Here is a 20,718-nt window from a genome sequence, read left to right on the forward strand (position 1 = left end):
GAAAGCCAAAACAGAGCAGTATTTCTAAATATAGGCAAGACCAATGGAAGATATATGTACGTGTCACGTGTTCTGGCAATGGGATGGGATTTCAATGGGCATTTTTTTTAAAAAAAAAGTCTTCTTGACCCCATGGCCATGCTTTAGGATACTTGGCATGAAAGGAGCTTGGTTAGGGGTCAAGTGTCCTGGTCCCTCTTCTCACTGTTATTCGTGAGTCATGTGACCACGGACAAGTCACATTCCTCCTCCAAACAACTTGCATGATTTACCATCATCTCAAATTCAACGTTGCTAACATAATATCCCCCACTTTCCTTTCTTCTCATGCTCCCTTTCTTGGTTTCCCCATGTCATACGAAGCAGCAAAATTTGACCTCTTCCTAGACTCCGGCGGGCTGTCCTTTGCCCACTACCACAAAGGAGGTTTGTGAAATGGCCTCGTGAGCAGTAAGTTAAAGAGGAAATTTGGGTGCATAGTGTAGGAAGACAAAGTAAGGAATTTCTACCTGAAATCAAGATAATGAAGTGCCCAGAATAAGAAACAAGTCTACAACTGAGCAACATACCTCCTAAAAGAACATTCTGGGCAATACTTAAACCGAACCAATGCTGAAAAATTCCTCTGCAGAGACCAGGTAAGTTCTTAGACAGGGACCATTCTCTTCCCATTTTTGCCTGTAGGATTTTGAGCAAGAGAGAAGATTCCATCTCCTGGTTGCAGCTGTGTCCCCCAAACCTCCTTGTAAAGTAAATATTTATATATCAAATCATATGTATTTATCAAAGTCAATTATAGATTCCAACACACTTCCATAAGGGAAGAGATGGTCCCATATTAAGAAGCAGTTATAAGAATCCTCCTAACATTGCCAATGCATGGCCTGAATACTTTTAATTTGAAACAACAACAACAAAATAGTGACTACAGAAAAATTAACTGAATAGTCACTGTAACCTTAAAATTTGTTTAAATGTAGTACATGTAAAATTTCTCTTAAAAATTTACTGCAAAAATGACTTCCCTTTCTGCTGAAAAATATCGACACTAAAATGCTTAGTTAGTCTGGGAGTTTACATTATTGCTCCCCATATTTTAAAAAAACTGCCTGGTGGGAAATAAAACAACTTTTCAGACAATTAAGATCATGTAAACAGTTTTTGACAAGTTCTTATTAGTAAGATGTTTCTGTCTTTCTCAGTGAGATTGCCCAGCTATCAATGAATATTATTTGACTAATAACCAAGTAATAATAAATAACATCTACATTTTAACTGAGCAGTTTAGCAGAGTGAATCTAGACTGTCTAAATTCAAATCCCTGCTCTGCCACTTACTGGCTGTCAAGTTTCTTAACTTCTCTATAGTGTCCTCATTTACAAGACAGTAAACCTACATGATAGGGTGTGGTAAGGATTTAATAATTTCATATATAAGACAGTACCTGATGCATAGTTAGCACTTTGGAACTGTGAGCTGTTGTTATTATTTCTTTCCCTGTAAAAGTCCATTCATCCCATAGTTATTTGCTAGACTGCTTCTCCTGACCCAGGCACTGCACCAAGCATTGGAATATTTGTAGCATTTTGCAAGCCAGCAGCCGGAGGCTGACATTAGTGTAGGCAGTGCATTCTCAAATGCAAAACCCAAACAGTAAGGTGAAAGCAGCTGCAAGCCGCCCTCACCTATCTAATTAAGTGCATAAATTAGAAACTACATGGAGCATGCTTCAAAGGGAGGTGACTTGTAATCTGTGAAATTTGCAGTTTGATAGTTACCCACTCAGGTGGCTTGTGCCACATCTACATTAAATTTTCATCTGGTGTAGATTTTTGTATTAGATGATGCTTCTAATTTGTGCTTTGGGTTCAGTCCCAGCTCCTGTTGTATGCAGAGAGAGTGACGAAAGAGCAGGCCATGCTATCAGAAGGCCGGATGGGACAGAGCTCTGCTGAGAGCATGGTGTGCCAGCTCTCACATGTCCACAGCCCAGGCCAAACTCTGCCCTCAGTTATGCATGCACAGCTTGCATTGACGTCAGTAAGAACTGTGCTCATGTAACAGGAGGCAGAAATTTGGCTCTTCGATTTTAATAGAATTAAGTGCCAAAAGTTTTGCTGATGCAGGTTGCAAATTTAAACCCCAAAGGGTCAGGAAAATGCAACAGAATACTGTTCTGTTGGGGATCTCATGTTTTGCACAGGCCATGTAATTGAGTACCAAATTTCTCAACCTTAACTTGGAAGCCCCTAATGCTATCATGCCTTTGTGTTTTGTGTGGCCTCCCATTGCAGCAAGACCTTTAAGTATGGTTCCAAGATTTGGTCTGTGGCTTCAGATAAAACCCTAACACATAGTCCTAATTCATTGTCTGTCGCAGATTCCATTTCTAGTCTGGGACTTAACAACAATGCCGAAATCAGTTGGTGGTGACGAAGAGACTCCACTCCCCACCTTGGATGATTGGTGAATTATGTAATGGCATTTAGGGCCTTAGCATTCTTATTCAGTCTAAGTTTCAGTGTAATTTATGTTCAGACATATCCATAGCTTTGTCTTAATATTTGTGTGGTTTTCAAAATGTAATTTAATTTTATGCAATGATGTTAACAATTGGGACTCCCAGACCTGAGCATCTGGTAATAAGTTTCTGAGTGGTAAAACGCAATTCAATAGCAATATTGGGCTGGGCCAATGACCAAAAAACTAAGATGTTTCTGGTTCCTTCAACTAGCTATTTAAAGTTCTGTTTCCTGCTTTGGATCCAGAGAAGCAGGATTTCCCCTGAACTGTTTACTTAGAACTTGGGTAGATGGATGCCTAAGTGTGTCTGCCATCCTACAAGTTCCCTTGCAGATGGCATGACCTAACAGAGCCCTCTAGGCCACTTGTCACTTCTCACTGTCCCCTCTCTAGGGGAGGACTAGAGTGCATGGACCGTAAGTTTGGGAGCAAAACAAGAACATATCTAATGCAGCCCTTTCCTCCTCCTCCCCTCTCTGCGGTATCTCCCTGCTCTGCTTGCAGAAAATATATATTCTCTGCTCCCATGCCATTGGGTTTGCCCCTGAGAAGGAAGACAGCATTGCCTGTGATGGGGGCTGAAGTCTATTTTGTTCGAGAGGGCAGTATTCACAAATCTGGCATACCTAAACCACATTCCCGTACAGCAACAGGAGCAACATGACTGCCGTCTCGATATCTGCCAGCCTGACATTTTAATGAGTGGAGGCTGCTAGACAAGAAGTCCTTACCTAATGTTTGAAATTGACAGACTAAAAACTAATAGTCTGAGAACATTACTTGGAAATAAGGAGGCAGCTATCAGAGGGGGAAAGGGTTTGAAAGTGGTTGCCCTTGAAAATCAGATCCAGGGTGCAGTGGGGTCGGGCAAGAGGTCTTCACTTTACTTCAAGGTTCAACCTTGTTTTGACATTGGGTGAACGATTCATGATTTCACACTTCACTGCCTCATGGAACCAGAACACATCCAAGTCGGAGAGACGTTAATAGGTCTTCTTAGCCAGTGTTTTGCAAAATGAGAGTCATAATTGGTTAGCATGTCGTGTAATCAATGTATTGAATTGTGACCAACATTTTTTAATGAAATGAATAGAATAGAATAGAATAAATCACCCCAGAGGGCTTTACAATATCCTGAATAACAATAGAACATATATTGTCTATTGTGGGTTATAGTAAAACACGTTTGAAATCTACTCCTTTTTTCTAACTTTCTACTTAATCTTCAATCTGTCTTTAATTTCCCTTAACTGTTTTACCCACTCTATCCATGAAGCCAAGTGGTTATAAATGAGATTATGCAAATGGAAATTCCTGGGAAATCATTAAGCTCAAACCACATGTAAGGTATTGCTATGATTCCTCTTATTATCATCGTTATTACTTGAGAAATGTCTGAGCGGGCTGACCTTCAGTTCTGTATAGCTCGTCAACACGAAAGAGCAGCCTCACTCCACAACCACACTCTTCTAAGGAGCTACCGAGGCTGTCTATGCAGGGTGTGGCCCAGAGCCCCAGATCAGTTGGGATTAGAAGCAGAAAAAAATTCTGACCTGGTAGCACCTTTAGGCTTTAGGGAAGAGTGATAGTGATGACAAACCTTGGAGTTACACAGACTGGGATCTGAACGTAGCTCTGCCACTCACTGAGCATACAACTTGGGGGAAATGATTAAACTTCTCTGAGTCTCAAAATATCATCTTCATCAAAACATCTATTGTTTTGGTTCTGGAAAGATAGAGAAAAATTTCTTCTCACTCTTCCTGGAGAACTTGCAGTGCTCCTGAGGCAATAGCGTCCTGCCTGAGCTAAGCGGGAGCAGGGAAGGCAGGACGCAAGACCATGTCCCAGCCAGCTCTTCAGCCATCTGAGCACGACCTGTGCAAGGCCCAGGGAGACCTACAGCCTTGCTCTCTATGCCATCATGCTCTGTGAGCACCACTGACTCTGCCCTCTAGTTTTAGGGACGTTTGTCATTTGCAAGACCTTGGGTCTTGCTGTCTCCAGTCTCATTCATTTGAGCCATTGGCATTTTGACATTGGCTTCCATCTTGGTGTTCAGGAGCATTCTGTAGGCATCGTTTGCCCAGAATAAAAGAGGCTGGGTTCTGTTATGTTTGACAGGTGCAGGGTGTAGGGATGGAAGACTTCAGCTCACACTCTAGTTCTGCCACTTTCTGATGTGACCTTTGCTAAATTATTTCATTTCACTATGTCATACTTTCCTCCTTCAACAAGATCGGATGAAACCAAACAGAAAATCCGGAGTCAAAGTGCAGTCAGTAAATATTAAGAATACTTGCATTTCCCAAAACAGAATGATACTAATGAGAGCAAACCAAATAACTACTAGTGTTTTTAAGTAACTAATAATAATAATTATAAATACTGTTCTTTTTTGATGTTGATCTTTACTATGTATATAAAAAAAGCAGCAACCTTTATTTTTCTCACATATACCTCTAATCAATTGAAATGACTTCATTTGATATTCATCACCTTTCAAAATCTGGTTCTACCTACACTTTTTACTTGATTTTCTATCTTTCCTCCTACTCTGCTCATTCCATGCTGTGGCCACACTCGGCCTCTACATTTCCCAGACATGTCAGATGTGTTAATAACTCCATGTTTTTGCTCATACAAATGTCTTCCTCCCTCCCCTAACTCCACGTGTGTGTTCAAGCCCAGCTCAGATGTTACCTCATCTGTGAAGGCAGCTCCCAGCTCCTTTCTAGGCAAACCTTATTTTCCCACTTCAGGACTCCCATAGTATGTAATCCATACAGATAGTGTATGACACACGCTAGTATATACATCACAGCTCTATATTCTCCCCCACTCAACTGTAAGGGACTTCATATTTGAATCTCCAGCCTTTCCATAGTGCCTGGCACTTAGCCAGCACGTAGTGACTATCTGATGGAAGAACAAAGTCTTCTTGACTTCTCAAGATCTATTGCCTTTGATGAGGTTATGAAAGAGAGGTTATTCTTTCTCCTTTGGGCAGTAAAGCCAATCAGGGGCCCAGCCCTTGGTGAGGTCACAGGCAGAGCCTGTACTTGTGACCATGTTGTGAATCAGGTTTCAGGCTGAAGAGATCACCACATTGTTACCAGACATTTTGCAGTAGGTAGGATAGTTTCTGTTTTGGACCAGGATGCATGGTGACCAAGACAAAACAAAACAAAACCCTATTTGGATGCTGGGAATCTTGGGGTCCAGGTAGATCATGGGGCTCCTACCGCAGCTATGGAGTGACCATAAGGAGGGACGGTCAAGTGGCCTGGGTCCTTTGAACCTTTCCCATCACCGTGCAAGGTCTGCACGAGGGAGAACTGAGCCATGGTGGAGCTCTGGTCACTTCTGACAAGCACGAGCCAATCTGCGTGGACTGGTGAAGTCTGCAACCCTGGAGGGAAGGGATGAGCACACATTAAACACCTGGAAGAAAATGTATAGCAATCTATAACCAAGAACCAAATATTCCAAACAGATAATAGGTTGCCTGGTTTATGATTCCACATCTGTATCACACAAATATAATCTGGGATGGTTTTACAGGCAAGTAGAGAAAACAATTGCTTTCGTTACGGAGCTTCAGCACAATGGAAAGGTCCTTCCCACTCCCCCAGCCCTATCCCAAAATACCTCCATTATCAGGCTACCTGATCACTACAGCATTAAAGTCTATCATTCTTTTGAATTACCACATCTTGTTTTTAAATTAATGTCCTTGGAAGGGATAATGCATTCATCATAGGATAAGGTAGTTTATCAGATTTTTTGAGAGATAGAAGATAGAGCAGAGGGTCCTAGAACCTCAGCAGAGGAAAGGCTTGTCATTAATGGAAGAAGAGAATCAAAGGGAAAAAAACAGGACACCTAAAAGAAACTTTGCCTCCTTCCTAACCTCCTAAGGGACTTACCTTAAAATTAATACAGCCCAAGCAGCACCTGTTCCAATAATAGGGGCCTTTTTGTCCTAGGCTCTGGTCTAGTTGGCATAGAACAAGGTCCAGAAGAAGGCGCTCCTACCTAAAATTGTTTCACAATTTACTTAAACCAATTTGACAAATATTTATTAAGTATATACTACATGCTAGGCCCTTCAATAAGATCTGGAAATAAATAGCTTGCCTAACTCAGTGCCTGCTTTTAAGGAATTCATCGTTTAGTGGGGAGACAAATAAATAAACAAGTATCATCTAGTGCCATAGATGCTATGATCAATATAAAGTTCAAATTACAGAGGAAACACTGATGAGTCTGAGGCTTATCCAACTTTTTTAAGCCTTTTATTGCTTGGCACTAAAAATCAATCATTAAGAAGAGACCTGTATACCTAGGCTGCAAAACAAGTAAGGCTAACATGATTCTGTCCTTCTATAGAGAGAGTAGATACAAAGGATCCTGCAGTCAGAGTTTACCCCACATTTGCAGGAGCCTCCATGGGACCCCTAGAGATGCATGACCACTGCAGATTTCAGGCATTTACCTTCCAACTATAACATGTCACCAGCCTCTCTGGAGGACCAAGAGGATCAATATGGTAATATGGTAATGTCTCCAAAGCATGTTACTTCTGAGTGAAAGCTACTTTCTATAAACTATTCATAAAGGATATTTGACTCAAGGCCTTGGAGACCGCGGCCCTTGGGAAGCATCTCTCTGCATTAGAATCCCATACATTAGAGTGGGGAGGGTGCTAAGGCCAGTGTTGTTCAAACTCCAATCCCAACGCATGACTGGTCTTGAAATCAATTAACTTGGCCACACGTGCAATTTTTTAATAGTGTAGAATAGAACAGAACAAGACAAGAGAGAAAATATCAGAGTATACCATACACAGTAATGTTCACCATTGTTTTGTAAAGCTTGTGTTTCCATTACATTCATGAGTGTGGAGATTTGTGCTTGTGTGTGTGTACCATCACATGTGTGCATGCTGGGTCACTGTGTAAAATATGGGTGGTGATCCACGATTTGAAAAACATTGCCTTAGTGTGTAGCCCAACCTTATCCCACAGATGAGAATATGGAGATCCAGAAAAGTTAACACACTTGCCCAGAGTTTTACAGTTTGTTAATGGCAGAGCTAAAGCTAGAACCAGATTCCCACTTTAGTGCTTCTTCAGATCCTAGCACAATGCACATAGGATTCTGATGGGGAAGGCAAGGGGAAGACCAGGATGGAGTGAGGAGATGGAGGAGCCGAACGTTTGGGTCTTCTTTCACCAGTAGACATAAAGTGCACTGGACTGCTCTCAAGCCCTTCAACACCATGTTCCACCCACAAAAGAGGAGAAATAATTGGTAATATTTATGAAGTGCTTACTATGGGCCCTCCACCGTGCTAGATGCTTTACATCTCAACGCTATATGAAGCTGATAGTCTTATCATCCCAATTATTCAGGTGAGGAAACTAAACCTCAAGAGAGTTAGGTACTAGTCCAAGCTTACACAGCTACTCAGTGGCTGAGCCAAGACCTGCACTCAAATTCAATTTCAAAGTCATTCCTTTAAACCCTCTCCACCACAACTCTCTTTCCAGAGGCTTCCATGCTTTGACCATGTTTTTCTCTATATGTACTTCTAAATTAATTTTATATGTTATACAAACCAATATATATGTGTGTGTATCTATCTAGATATATCTAGATAGATATGGAGATAGAGAACAATATATAAAATCTCCAACCCTCATTATATTCCATATCCCAATTCTTATATTATGGGATAAAACTATAGCATCCCCAAGAGGTATTAACTTACCCAATCAGCTCTACCATTCTCTTATTTTTAATAACAGGGAAGATACCTACAAAAGTTTAGTTAATCAGGGAAGTGAGGATGATCTAGGCTTATTTTATATCCACACAGGACAGCTAGAGAAAGACCAGTATCACACAGAGAAGAATAGAATGATAACATGAGAGTTTAATTCCCCCCAAATATACTTCTGCTGCTCAGCTTTTAAACAGAATTTAATAACAGCCACTTGCATTTTTCCTGCTCACCTGCCTAAAACCCCAGGTAAGATTTCCACATCAACCTCATTGCTTCTGTTGAATTTAGAAGTGGCCTCATAGCTCAATATTTCAGTTTAGAACCTGGAGGCTGGATACTACCAGTCTTGATCCAACTACTTTTTTTTACTCCCACCCTGTCCTCTTTATTGCCTCTCTTGTGTTAGTTATACACATCCGACCCCTACTTGACTCTTAAACCCTTTGAGGAGCAGGAACTACATTTTATTTCTTTTTGGCCCCAGCCCCTACCACCTCGCCTCCCCTAGATCCCAACACAGGCCATTGTACATACTCACACTCAATAAATGCTTATTAGAGTTAAAAAATAATGAATTCCTGGTGAACCGACCCAACCTAATCATCTCACAAGGTCTGGTTGTTGGAGTGCAGAGCAGATCATGTTTATTCCATGAATACTGACCCCAGTGCTGGCCACCCACTTGGCTATTTCTTGCCCATGCCTTTATGTCTTTGTGTGCTTTTGTCCAAAACCAGGGTTACAAGGACTGGAGAAATAATGAAAATTTAAAATAATAATAAAAGCTTCCAGGATGTTTAGCATGTCGAGAAGTTCTCATAATTTGATTTCTAATATGGTTTAGGACTTTTACTGGAAATTCAACAAGTTGTTTCCCGGATAGATTCTAACTACCTGGCCATGACTGCCAAGGTCAAAATAAACCCCAGCAGAAAACAGGAGCATGGTCATCAGCTCTTCCAGGAGTCAGGACTCCATAGTAAGAAGGAAGCCTCAGGGGCAGAAATGGAGATTTGGAAGCACAGGCTTTCTGAATGCTGCCAGAGTTACAGCAAAGGGATGCCCATGTGATAATGGTTGCAGGGTAGGCTTTGGTCAAGATGGCCTTGGCCAGAAACCCAGCCATTGTTAACACTGAGGGCCACATTTTTAGACTTGCTAATTTTACTGATTCTTAATGATTACATTACCCATATTTATTGAGATATGTTTTTAAATGGTTGATACCAAACTGTGTAGGGGCGGTGCAGGAGGGGGGATGAAGATTTGTCAGCTCTCTCCTTTTTGGAGGATCTGTGGAGGCCCTTTTGGCCACTTTTCCTGATTCTTAATCTCATCCCTCTCACTTTCTCCAAACTTGGTTCTACCTTGAATATTTCCTCTTTCTCCAATCCATCCACTCCCTCCTCCATGTTAGCTCATTTCCCTCTACCTATAAACATAACTGAGCTGTCTAATTACAGAGCCTCCTTCTTTAAAAATCCTCAATGGCTCTCAAAGGCCTTCTAAACTTTAGGCATACTTTTCTTTAATCCTCACATTCAAAGCCAACCACAATCTAGTCCCAGCATGTCTCTCCACTCCCATCGGCCACTGCTGCTATCCGTGCCTATACAGATACCCAAAATGGACTGTCCACTGGTCCAAGATATACCTCGGCTTCCCCACATCTAATTCTTTGCTTGTGATAATCCACCATCTGAAAGCCCCCGATGTGCTCCCCACCTGGGAGAATTAAGATACTACTCAAATGCTACCTTTTTCGTGAAGCCTTTCCTGATTCCCTAAACTGAATATGATCTCTCAAAGTTCCAAATCCCAAAAACACTCCATACAAGAACTTCTCTTGTAGTACATATCATTCTACCTTGCGCTACAGAGATGTCTGTACCTGTCTAAGTATCCCTGCTAGATTGTACACTCCTGGGTGTGATAACTATATGTTACTATATCTCTGGGAATCCCAGACCCTGGCACAGACTCTCACACATTTAGTGGAGTAGACATTTAAAAAAAAAAAAAAGCATTTCTTGAGCACTTATGAAGGGGATGAGGATATGCCTCTCCAGAATATGCCACTTTGGCATAAGGATGATTTTGAGCTAAAGGAAATTTAGAAAGAAGAGATGCAGGAAAACTTCTCTGTCTCCCTTTATCTGCCTAAAACAGGGCATGAATTTCCCTTTGAGGAAATTACGCCTCTTGACCAGGAAGAGAAGACTCACTCGTCACCAGAAACCGGGAGTCACACTGAGATGAGTCTGTGTAAACAGACCTTACTCAGATACCGCTTATCTTTCGTTAGTTTCTTCCATATATTTCCTAGTCACTTTCCCATGATTTATCACCCACAGAAGCCCAAACCCCTTTGCCTTTGTCTAGTCACTTCTCCACAATTTATTGCCCTTTGGATATCTGCTTCCAAGTCTATGGACTCTAATAGAGCAGTTAGAGTATCCTGGTAAAAAGGATACTCTTTGAGTTTTTAATCTCCCCCCTTAAGTGGGACAGGATGATAAGAGAGGGCTAGAGTTGGGTATTTTCTTTGAGTTTTCACTTCTTCTCTGTGAAACTTTCATGCACTTAAAAAGATTAACATCAATAAAAACTGTATGTCTTTTCGCCTGTGAATCTGCCTTTGTCAGTTTAATTTACAAGTCCCTAGTCACTGAATGTAAGAGGGTAGAGGATAAATGTTTCCTTCCCTACACCTACTATACGACAAATATTAGGATTGCATCAATCAGTGAAACAGACAAAAATTCCCGCTGTCATGGAGCTCACATTTATGCATTTACAGTGGGGTGGGGCAGATAGACAATAGACAATATATGTATTTAGTTCGCCAATGTGATACGTGCTATGAAGAAAATTAAGTAGGTGAGTAATTCTTTAAAAACAGTCCAAATATAGTTATAAGAAAACGCTTCCCTGAGAAGGTGACACATAAGCAAAGAACTGAAAGAGGTGGGAGAGTAAATCACATGGTTTCTAGACACAAGGAAGAGCAAGTGCAAAGATCTGCAAAACTATAAGCCTGTAGAGTTGAAGGAATAGCAAGGAGTCCAGCATGGCTTGTCTGGAGTGAGACAGAACGATAAAAGATGATCTCAGAGAGGCGATGGGGAGACACATCATTTAGGGACTTGAAAGCCATTATAAGGACTTTTGGCTTTTACTCTGAGAGAGATGAAAATCACTGGAGGATTTTAAGCAGGGGACTGGTGTAATTTTTTGCAAGGACACTCTAACTGCTCTATTAAGACTGAGGCTGTGCTAACAAAAGGGCCAAAAGACTTCTGGTTTCCAGTCTAGTATGTGAGAAGCTTGGAAGTGGCCACTGTGCTAAAAAGTAAAAAGTTGAACAACTTGAAAAATCAACAACTCTTCTTAGACCCATAAAAGAAGTGAGGTCACAGAGCAAACCACAACCCCTTTAACTGGAGAGACCAGCCCGCGAGTACAGAGAATCCCAGCTTGCCAGAGCAGAAACCTCCATGCAGCCAGTGCTGGGGAAGGAGAACCTGAACTGTAATTGATGAATTGCTGGAGGCTCAATGTGGATGAGTCTGAGAGTTAAAAACTCCAGGGAAACCCGGTCACAGAGGCACCTCACGTTTTTGTGAGTTTTACCCCCAGGAGCTTGACCTGGCTTTTACAGTGAATATTGGAGAAGAATCCCCTCATGTTTCTGGCAACGAGAGGGAGGAAAGAACCATTTTGAAATATGGCAGAGCACCCTGTTCTTCTTAACGAGGTCTGCCCTCAGGATAAACTACATAACAAGAGCCTGCTGAGGTTTTATCAGAGTCTAACTGACTTTGGGGAAGTGACAAACCCAACTTCAGTCAACTTGTGCCTTCTCCATGGGAGAAAGAAAATACCCAACTGTAGCCCTCTCTTACCATCCTGTCCCACCTAAGGGGGGAGATAAAAACTGAGAAGCACTTGTTAAGTCTACAGTTCAGAGGTACAGGATCACTAAAAGACTGAGACTATATTACTAAAGGCCAATTTATAGCATTTCCTTTTACCCAGTACCTTATGCCCAGCTATCAAGAAAAAATTACAAGGCATACTCAAAGGCAAAAAACAGAAGAGACAGACCAAGCATCAAAACCAGACTCAGATATGGCAGAGATGTCAAAATGATCAAACTGGGAATTTAAAACAATTATGATTAATATGCTAAAGGTTCTCATGGGTACAGCAGATGACATGAAAGAAGAGATGGGCATTGTAAGCAAAGATGACAATTCTAAGATGAACAAAAATAGATACTAGAGACCAAAAACACTGTAACAGAAATAAAGAATGCCTTTGATGGGCTTCATAGTAGACTGAACATGGCTGAGAAAAGAATCCCTGAGCTTGAGGATATCTCAATAGAAACCTCTGAAACTGAAGAGCAAACAGAAAAAAAAAAAAGATTGGAAAAAAAACTGAATAGAATATCCAAGAACTGCAAGACAACTACAAAAAGTGTAACATATGTCTAATGGGAATACCAGAAGGAGAAGAAAGAGAGAAAGGAGAAGAAATATTTGAAAGAATAATGATGGAAATTTCCTTGCATTAGTGTCAGGGACCAAGTCACAGATCCAGGAAGCTCAGAGAACACCACAGAGACCCAATGGCAGAAAAACTATGCCTAGGCATAACATATTCAAACTACAGAAAATCAAAGACAAAGAAAGATTCTGAAAGAAGCCAGGGGAAAAACAAACAATTTACCTACAAAGGAGCAAAGATAAAAATTGCATCTGACATGTCCTCAGAAAATATGCACGTCAGAGGAGAATGGAGTGAAATATTCAAAGTGTTGAGACAAAAGTGCCAAAGTAGGGAATCTAGTCGGGAGACATTGCCATCGTCCAGGTGAGAGACAATGGTGGCTTGGACTGGGAAGGCAGTGGTGGACGTGGTCCAGTTCCGGATACATCCTGCACGTAGAACTAACAGAATTTGTTGACAGGTTAAATATGGACTATGAAAGAAAGAGAAGCTGACGTCAGTATTGTGGCCCAAGTGATTACAAATGTACGGTTGACATTTACTGAGAGGTAGGTCTCAGTGTTGTGCCATTGTCTGTGCTGTGTTTCAAGATTGTTCCTTCCCCCCTCTCCTTGCCAGAAACACGAGGGGATTGTTCTCCAATATTCACTGTAAAAGCCAGGTCAAGTTCCTTGGGGTAAAACTCACAAAAATGTGAAGTGCCTCTGTGGCTGGGTCTCCCTGGAGTTTTTAACTCTCAGACTCGTCCACATTGAGCTTTAATTGATCAATTACAGTTCAGGTTCTCCTACCCCAGCACTCGTGGACTGGCGGCAGCTTCTGCCCCTGCTGTCAAATTGCCCCACTGCCGGGAGGTGACCCTTTCTGGAGGCAGCCACACCCCCTTCAAAGAGGTCTGAGTCTCAGCGGGGGTGGGGAAGGGCTCCCTCCTTGTTCAGTCCCCCTCAGCCTTAGAAGTAGTAGCCGCTTTTTTCATTCACTACTTCTTTATCCCTCAGCATCTTCTTTTACTCCTTTTCTTAATCAATATGCTAGTAAAATAATATACTAACATATAATAATTCTTTGTATTATTTTTTTTTTCTGTTCAAATCATTGATGTGGTTTCTGGTTGGGCCCTGACTAATACAGTCAGGGAGAGGGAAAAACACAGCAAAGTAGCAGTCAGTGAAGGACAAAGACGGGTGGGGTGAGGGGGCCTAGAATCCAAGTGAAGAAAACGTTTCAAGAAGGCGGGAGCAGCCCAGTGTCAAATGGCCCTGATTACCAGGTGAGAGGAGGACCGAGCCCTGACTGTGGCATCCAGCAGTATGGAGGACATTTGGTGACCTTGAAAGGAGCACATGCCAGGTTTACCTGCTCAGCATCTCTCCCTCAATGCATGGTATCAATGCCCTGATTTTCCCTAGGATGCCACCCCTCTTTCTCTCTCATTACATGTGGTTTGGGTAGCTTTGACCCCAGAGCTGGGCCTGTGACCTAAGGCTGGTCAGAGTGCCACAACCCTTGGTTGCTGTGATTGGCTCAGTGATGAGCGCATAACCCAAGTTCTTACAATTCAGTTCAAACCCAAGACATTTACTGGAACACCCAGGAAACAGGAATCATTTTCCCACTGGACATCAAGCTGAGAAGACAGGCTATAAGCCCAGAGATATTGGTAGTCACGTTGCCACCAAAAAGGTATAGCCTGTCTGAGAATGGAGCCAACACAGAGAAAATAGTCAGGAAAAACCAAATTCCTATCACATTTGTATGACCCTGGGATTTAGTTGAGCCTAAAGCTTCCCCTGCACTGTTTAGCTGCTTGAGATTATAGACTCCTTTTCCTGCTCATGCCATTTGGAAGATAATGCTCTTCCCTTACAACCAAAATAGTCATGAGCAAATTAGTAACATTCAATTAGTGACGATAGAATGCAAAACAACTGATGGGTTAAGTGACTTGCCCAAAGTCTCTGTGACCACGCTGAGTCTATATGCCGGGTCTCCTAACTCTAGAACCAGTTCTTTCCACTACATCCAACCCTCCTTCAATGGAAGCAGCTCCGTTCATCATGACTAGCATTTGCACATGTCACCTAGGAACTGTCATTGTTCAGCTTAGGGAGGAGAAAGACTTAGACTAATAGATTGCAGTATGACTGGAAGACTTTTCTGGATTGTGTTGAATAGCTGTCCTCTATGATGTGAGAGTTTGTCATAGTGAAGAAAAGAAAATTTCGAAGTATCAGACTGGTATGACATTGTGATCAAGGGAATTAGTAAAAAACTATTTATTTTGATACTAACTAGGAAATATAGAGAGATGCATCCTTTTAAGAGTATCCATTCTTGTCCAGGGTCAAAGCAATGTAAGTTATAGCCTCGATTTTCTTTTTACCCCCAAATGCTATAATTAAAACTGATGTGTTCCTTTCATTAAGTCAGCTGCAGACAATAAGCTAATTTGACTGCTGGTCACCTCGGTCATGGGTGGCTGAGGACGTCAGCATCCTACGCCAGTCACAAATACGTGCTAAACCACTGTTTGCCCTCTGGAAAGCTTGCCCTGGCCACACTAGAAGATGTCCCTGGTTAGATATAAATTTAGGTAGACAGATGACTCTGTCTCAAAGTCACCACATGGCATCACTCCAGAGCCATGTCAAAGCCCCAGGCACAGGAAGACAGCATGATGGCCCTGTTGCCAAAAAAGGTGCTTTGTCTGTGTGTGTGTGTGTGTGTGTGTGTGTGTGTCTGTGTGCATGTGCTTTAAAATCTCAGTGCTTAAATCAACCAATGAAATATTCATGGGATCTCAAGTAGTGGGCAAGCTAACGGCTTTCTTATGGGAATATCAATATTCTTGGAGCCAGTCTTAATCCAATATTCAGAAAGCTTTTTTTCCCCTTCTTCACTTGGGGCTCAGATTTATTTTCAGAAACCCTCACCCTTTCACAATCCTGCTCCATTAACAGGGTGGGTGGTGGCGGGTGGGCCAAGGGCAGAGCGAGGTGACAAGGAGAAGGCACCGTGGGTGTGGGTGCAGCTGGAGGAGAGGGGTGCTCTCCTGGATGCGGTCACAGGTACGCCCAGGAGAGACACGTAGTGTGGCTGCTCTGGGAAGCTGGAGAACGTGCAGTCGGGTACTGGCTCTAGTGTTTTCGTCTGGTCTGGTCTGTGATTCCAGGTGTGTACTTAGGATTTTCCTTCCTGCCAAGAGCCTGAGGGAGGGGTGGAGAGAGGGAGGTCCTAACCAGTGTCATGGAAGGAAATTACTGCTGGAGAAGAAAATATTTTCCTTCATCCATTCTCTGTGGCATTTGGGTGCCCCCCGTGAGTGCAGAAAGGGGTACAGCATGAGTGCCTGTAAAGGCAGACGTCACTAGCAGACAGCTCCAGTGCTACCTCATGTCCCCTGCCTGTCCCCTGCCCCACCTGGCCCCTCCAGCTTCCCACCTCCACTCTCCACCACCTACATGCCTGTTCTTAAGGTGGGTGGAATTCTCCATTCTCCATTCCCGGCTTAGCCTCTCAGTTCAGACTGCCAAGAAGGAGGCCAGTTAGGTTAGCGGTTTCCTGCTGTGGGTACCTGTCCCGCAGGACGGGAATAAGGCCTGCCAGCTCGTTCCAGATCTGCGCTCTCCGCAGGGCTGGTCTGTGTTACTGAGACTGGTCCAGCACTGCCCTCTCGGGTGCCCCAGGAGCTGGGGAGGCATAGAGACTTCTTGGAGACGGTTGCACAGGGCGGTACTGCCAAGCCAAGCTGGGCACGGAGGAGGTCCAGTTACAGGTCGAGAGAGGTAGGTGTGGGCTGCAGGGCTCTGGGGAGGAGGCTGCTCTCCGCACGCTCCCCTCCCCCACCAGCCGGCCTCTCTCCAGCAGCAGCTAGTGAGCACCAGTGTTCACACCGGCCTTCAGAGGTTGTCAGGCAGATGGAAATGCTACTCCTTGGCCAGGGGGAGGTGGAGAGGGGCCTCTAGCTACCAGAAATTCCCTGTGTATTTCTCTTCTGCAAGCTAAATCTTCAAATGCAGGCTTGGGAAAACAAACTTTTTTAAAACTTTCTATGCTTTAAGACTGATGTGCTATAAATTTGGGGAATACAGCAATGATAGTCAATGTATCAAATGAAGTTATTGTATTAATATTTTATCTTGCATGCTGATGCTTTCTGCACACAGTGCTTGGAGAAGGGAATTGCCTGAATTTATTGTAGAAAGCAAGGTATTGGAACTCTCCAGAGAAGTTTCAACCTTATTAGGTACTGAATAACGTAGGCTGACTAACAATAAAAAGAAAAGTGCAACGAATGAACGGACCATGAAAGGAGACCCTTTATTCATCGCGTTCCTCTAAGCCAGCACACTCTAAATTACTCAGCAAACACCTGCAGGAACCCCCGAGGGTCCGTGTACCCTCCAGACCTTGGGCCGCACCACCTCCTCTCTGACGCTCCCTCCTTCGCAGGCCGGCCTCTGAGCCGGGGACCCTGGCGCTCTGTTGCCGGGACGCTCGCCTGTCAGTCTGGCTGTACGAGCATCTCCGCGATCGCAAAGGCCAAAGAAGAGTCAACACTTCCCTTCGTTTACGGCCCCGTGAGTCCTTAAGAGACGCCACTTGCCAACATCCATCCACTGAAAACCTCCACAAGGAAAACCAAAAAGCCAAAACCTGGCTGGATCCGACAGAGAGGGTGCAAATGCTGCTGCCTGGTGCTTGCAGAGTCCGGCTCTGGGCTGTCCTTAGTGCGCTCGCTGTGTGACCTTGGGAGAATTATTCCACCTCCTGGCGCCTTTGTTTGCTCATCTTCAAAATGGAGACAGTAATAGTATCTGTCCCACAGGTTGCTGCGATAAATAAATGAGTTAACACACATAGTAAGTGTTATAGGTGTATTAACTACCATCGTTACTATTAATAATATAATATCAATATAATTATTATCATTGGTGGCTCCAGTGTTTGTTGAGTGGAGTTGTTGTCAGGTCCCTGTGGAGAAACTATCCTCGTCAACTGAGTAACGTAAAGGCACTGAAGTCTGCCCACAAGGCACCAGGCAACTTGGATCCTGTCCCAATCCAGCTTGGTCCAGCTCCACCAAAGGGTCATCAGAGTTCAACTCTTGTGATATAAACAGGTGACTGTGATATAAATATGTGAGATATATATATACATATATATATATATATACACATATATATATATATACACACACACACACACACACACTGATGGTTAAGATGAGGTTCCTGTCCACACATTCACAAACCCAACTGAGGTAAAAAAGAGTCCACTGAACCTACACCCGGGATCTGATGTTGACACAAATAACTACCACGAAGCTATGATTGTTTCCTGTAACACACCCTGCCAAAGACTTTATGCTCTTTCATTTAGTCCTCTAATATTCCTAGTGGTAGGTAGATTCTATTTTCTCCCCATTTTACTGATGAGGCAATTGAAACTCAGAGAGGTTAAGTAACTTGCCAAGGGACACAGAGCTGACAAGTGGCAAGACCCAGGAACCAAATTGAGGTTTATTTGACAACTCCTGAGTCTGTGATGTTAACTTTTATCCTTTATCCTTAGTTCCTTTGAGTCATTTTTAAAAGGAATCTACTACATAGAATATATTTCTTTGGAATGGTTTTGTGAAATCAATGTGGATTCTTAGCAAAGATTACTCGATTTATTCTTGTTGAAAATTAAATGGCTTTGATGGCTCATGCCCTGGCATGTGCCTCTTCCTTTTTAACAGCAGAAGCCACTCAAATATTCAGCTATAGATCCTACCCGAGGCAGTCATGTCAGCGGTTTGTAGATATGTTTTATTAGGCATTGTCTGTATGCTCTAACAATTATTTATTGAATCAACACAATTGTTTCAAATAATGAGTTAGACTTCCTTGGTGGGTCATAAAAATAATTTTCTATATCTAAGTCAGCATTTTTTTATTAAACAAAACAGTACAGATTAGAGAATGAAGAATATCTCATGTAGTAAGAGTAAGTAGTATTACATGAAGCTTTTTTTAGGTGTATGTGTGTAATAATGGATCACAATATAAAATACATTTTTTATTGTGGCTCACATATAAAACTGCTTGAAAGCCATGGTTTTACAATATTATCCTCACATCCTTCCAACTCTTCAGCCCTCAGAGGGATGTATTAGCATGCACCAAAGTCACGGGAAGGAAGTAGAGTGGGGTCATAATCCTGAGAGGAGGTGAGGTGGGGGTAGATTTTGGTGGTAGAAATGAAGGAATCAAAAGCTGTCTTTCTCGTGCAGAACTGACTCCTCTTCTTGAGAGCAGCTAGGCGGGACTGAGAGGGCTTCTTCTCGGAGCTGCCCTTGAAAGGCTGAACAGGAAGGGGAAGGTGCCCAGAAAACACAGAGATCGCTCCAGAATGACTGTGGCCCACGTAAAAGTTCTTGTCAAACCATCTGAAGAGTTTGTCTCACCAACATGACATCAGGGCCGTGAACACCTGACTCCAGATTTTTCCCGACACATATCCAAGTACCAACAGAGGGATAAGGGACCATTGGTTCCAAACTGGTTTCACATCAGAATCCTTTCAGCAAATTCCAGGGCTGCTACCTTATACATAGAGAATCATAACCTCCAGGGAAGGACCCAGGAATCTGTAATTGTTAAAATCTTTCCAGATGATGCTGATAAATTCATCCTAGCTATGGTTCCCAAACTGGGAGTTGAACCAAGAGACCAACTGAAATGAAAATTGTCTCTCGAAGTGAGGGTCCAAAGTGCTAACTTTGTAGTGTAGCACGTCCATGGGAACAAATCTAGAGTGACCATACTAGAGGGCAGGAGTTCTTGAGTCCAGCAGGAGTGAGGGACAGATCATCCCTCAGAGGGAGGATGCCTAGAACTCCACTTAGGGTCAAGCATGTGGAAGCCCTGGCTTACTGGCTCTGAGTGGCTCCGAATAGCAACCTACATGCAGCTCCATTTCCAGATGGTCTGAAAGGACCTGAAGCTCCAGGTGTCTGTTTTGACCACTCCAGAGCTCCTGGATCCCACATGTTAGTTTTGGCAAACTTTAAAGATGCTTTGATTCCTACGAGTTCTTTGTCACAGACACCAAATTTCATCCAGTGGGAGTTACTGGAAGAAATCAATGCAAGGAATAGGGTTGAGAATTAAGCCCTTATGGCAGAAAGACAGTTCTCTGTCTTTCTTCAATACAACATCTCTAAAAGCCCTCATTACCAAAGTCAGGAGTATGGCGAACTCCTTCTAAGGGCTATTGTCTACATAATTCTGGAAGGCCTACATCTCAGGGTTAGATGAGATATAGAATTTCCTACTGGGAGTCTCTTCTCCCCAAGGTAGACATGTATTTCTTTTCACATGCATTAAGCACTGTATATGTGGGAAGTCTGAAATTGAAGAAAGCAGGAGATAGGACTTCTTCCTGAGTAGTAGCACATGCCCATTTTGGCCAGCCTGAGCACAAAAGCTACATGGTGCCAGTAAATTGTCCCCATAAAGGAACTCAGAACACACAAGGATATTCCATAAAAATCAGATATTGAAATTCATCTGAATCTTTTATACTTTTCCAGTTTTCATCTTTTATACCTAACTGGTGGCTCTGGTTTCTAACTTGTTGCCATTGGAATTAGAATGTCTGATACTTCCCTATCATAGCTGTAAGTAACTACAATTACCACCGTGATATCTGCCCCAAATGTCACTTTTTGGACCTCCTCAGACAACGTCAATGGTCTCCATGCTTTCCTGCTGCTGACCTGGCCCACCCAGATTCCATCTGTCATTGTCCCATCACAGTGAAGCAAGTCACCTGGAGGCAGGACCAAAAATGACAGTAACTGTCTGTTTTTCTTATCATGGTGGGGACAAGAGCCTCAGTTC

Source organism: Propithecus coquereli, unplaced genomic scaffold (assembly GCF_000956105.1).
Source record: "Propithecus coquereli isolate 6110/MARCELLA unplaced genomic scaffold, Pcoq_1.0 Scaffold216, whole genome shotgun sequence".
Taxonomy (NCBI): Eukaryota; Metazoa; Chordata; class Mammalia; order Primates; family Indriidae; genus Propithecus; species Propithecus coquereli.